General features: G+C 39.8%; 1 non-coding gene across 1 annotated transcript; it reads right to left on the reverse strand.

Moving 5' to 3' along the window:
* Positions 1-2,335: 2,335 nt before the first annotated feature.
* LOC122149774 lies at positions 2,336-2,439 on the reverse strand. The gene has a single exon (XR_006163321.1). It is a non-coding gene; the product is annotated as a U6 spliceosomal RNA (small nuclear RNA).
* Positions 2,440-3,246: the final 807 nt, after the last annotated feature.

The raw sequence follows: 3,246 nt of genomic DNA on the forward strand, positions 1-3,246 counted from the left end.
TGAAGTACTTATGATGAAGATTGAAGAATGCAGTCTGAAGTATGGATTACATCATCTCAATATAAAGAAAACAAAAATCCTCACAATGGGACCTATAAGCAGCATTATGATAAATGGAGAAAAGATTGAAGTTGTCAAAGACTTCACATTGCTTGGTTCTACAATCGACGCCAATAGAAGCAGCAGTCGGGACATCAGACGACGTATGGCACTGGGCAAATCAGCTGCAAAGGACCTCTCTTTCAAGTACTGAAGAGCAAAGATGTCTCCTTGAGGACTAAGGTGCACCTGACACAAGCCATAGTATTTTCAATCGTCTCATATGCATGTGAGAGCTGGACAATGAATAAGGAAGAATGAAGAAGAGTTGATGCTTTTGATCTGTGGTGTTGGCAAAGAATGCTGAAAGTACCATGGACTGCTAAAAGAACTAACAGGTCTGTCCTGGAAGAAGTGCAGCCAGAATGCTCCTTGGAGGCAAGAATGGCCAGACTTCGTCTCACATACTTCAGTCATGTTGTCAGAAGGGACCATTTACTGCAGAAAGATGTCATGGTTGGTAAGATGTAGGGTCAACGAAAGAGGGGAAGGCCCTCAACAAGAGGGATTGACATGGTGGCAGCAGCAATGGTCTCAAATATAGCAAAAATCATGGAGCTGGCTCAGGACCAGGCAGTGTTTCGTTCTGCTGTCCATAGAGTAGCTATGAGTTGGAGACAACTTGACAGCACCTAATAACAACTACATCTCTAGCATCCATCTTTTTCTTTTCACTCCACTACCCACCATCCTAATTCAGTACCTTGCCAAAATTCAGCACCTTGCCAAAATTCAGCTAAATTACTGCATGGAATCCCATGAAATATTAGTATAGGTCCAAACATTAGTCCTGTTAGTAGGTTAAAGGATGGATGAATGAACAAATTAACCTAATACTTGGCCTTGTGCAGTAGTTTCCGAGCCTGGATTGATAGGATATTTTCAGCTATGACAAGAGATTCATGGACTATTTCAAAATAAAATGAATTTACTTAAATTTAGAAGTACATGTCATTGAGTCCTTTTAAGATGAAAATTGCAGGTGAGCATGCTTGGAAGAGTATTAAAATTAAGCTAAAAATTATTTAATATTTTAACTCCAACTAAGGTCCTGAAGAACTTTGTCATCAAGTGCTAGAAGTAACTATTTAGAGAAATATGAAGATGAGTCTCAACAGTGAAACCTAAAAAATCAATATAGACTAAACAGTACCTGAATCCAAGCCAAATATAATCATGTATTTCAAATTATTTTATTCCAAACTACTCCCAGTCTCTGTCTTATTAAATTTACTCAGTCACAGTTTGGCATTGCTGATATTCTGGTAAATAACTGTAGGCCACAAAGTCTAACTCTGCTTTCTCCTTGTATGATAGTCAGTCCTCAAGGATTCCTGCCTCCTATTATTAATAACCTTGTATGACCTCCTCTTTGCCTGTTACAGTTTTCATCTGTTTGACCAAAAGAATATGCCAGAAGTGATAGTATTTCATCTCCAAGATTAGGTTATAAAAGACTCTAGCTTCAGTCTTGGGCTCTCACTCTCTCTTTACTCACACCTATGACCTCGTATGGTGGAGTCTCTATAATAACTTGACCATGGAAGAAAAATGTTGGGCTTGGTTTACAGATGACACCCAAAAGTGGATGACAACTGCACCTTAGTCTTACTCTGAGATGTCCATAAAAGTCAGTGGTAAAGGGAAATCCTCCAAGCTCTTATTGTTCATTTTTTCTAAAAGGAAAGATGGTCAGAGGCATGGACCTACACTGATTCATGGAAGACAGCTAATAGTTTAGGTGATGGCCAGGGACTTGGGTGGAATGATTGGAAAATCAGTGACAAGGTGGTCAAAAGAAGAGAGATGTGGATTGACCTCTCCAAATGACAAAGATACTTGCATCCTTTATGGATGTTCACCAAAAAGTGACCTTAGAATAGGAGGAATTTAATAATCAGGTGGGTAAAATGACCATAAAATGCAGCTGTCTGTCACTCTTCTTCCCTAGTGACTCCTGCCGTTGTCCAATTAGTCCCATGAACAAAGCAGTGGATATGAAAATTTTTTATTAGCTCACTATGAACTTTCTATCATCAAGGTTGATCTGGTGATAGTCACTCCTGAGTGCCCAGTCTTCCAACATCAGAGACCAATGGAATCTCTGATATGTCATCTCCTGGTTGGATTAGCAGCTACCTCATATCATATTGATCACATTGGATTGCTTCCATCAAAAAAGGAGTAGCACTTGCTCTTACTGGAGTACACAAAGCCTGCAATTCTTTTTATTTTTTCAAATATGGAATGCTTCTCAAATTTGCATGTCATCCTCGCACAGGGGCCATGCTAATCTCTGTATCATTCCATTTTTAGCATATGTGCTGCTGAAGTGAGCACAATGCTTGCAATTCTTCAGCCAAAATTATGAAAATACCTTATCAACCATCATGGTTTTCCACATAGCATCTGTTGTGACCAAGGAACAAATTTCACAGAAAACGAAGTGCAGCTATATTAATGGATTTCACTGATGTTACCACGTTCCCATCATCTTGAAGCAGCTGGTTTGATAGAAGAATGGAATGACTTTTTGAAGCCTCAGTTATGGTGCCATCTGAACGACAGCACCATGTGGAGCTGGGACAGTGTCCTTCAAGATGTGATAAAACATTTGATATGTGGTACTGTTTCTCTCATATTCAGTATTCACAGGTCCAAGAATTAAAGGATGAAATGAGAGTGGCATCTCTCTATTACCCCTAGTGATCCTATAGCAAAATCTTTGCTGCCTGTTCCTAGTTTTAGGGTTCCTTGGTCTAGAGATTTCAGTTCCAATGGGAGGAATGCTTCCACCAGGGGTCACAATAATGATTCTGCTTAATGAGAAGTTGAGACTGTCACCTGAGTACTTTGGGCTCCCATCCTAGAAAATCAACAGACAAAGAAGGGATTATATTTTCTGGGGTAAAAGATCCTGATTATCAGTGAAAATCAGGTTGCTATTACACAATGGAAGTAAGGAGGACTATGTGTGGGATGCAAGAGACCCTGTGTCCTGTGATTTAAATAAATGGGAAACTCCAGCAACACAATTCAGACAGAACTGCTAACTTCCTATATCCTTCAAAAATAAAAGCTTAGTTCACCCCACCAGGCAAGAACCAGGACCGACTGAGGTGCTTGCTGAATGCAAGGAGCACATGG

The sequence above is a fragment of the Orycteropus afer genome, unplaced genomic scaffold (assembly GCF_000298275.1).
Source record: "Orycteropus afer afer isolate SDZICR_OR568_19922 unplaced genomic scaffold, OryAfe1.0 scaffold00046, whole genome shotgun sequence".
Classification (NCBI taxonomy): Eukaryota; Metazoa; Chordata; class Mammalia; order Tubulidentata; family Orycteropodidae; genus Orycteropus; species Orycteropus afer.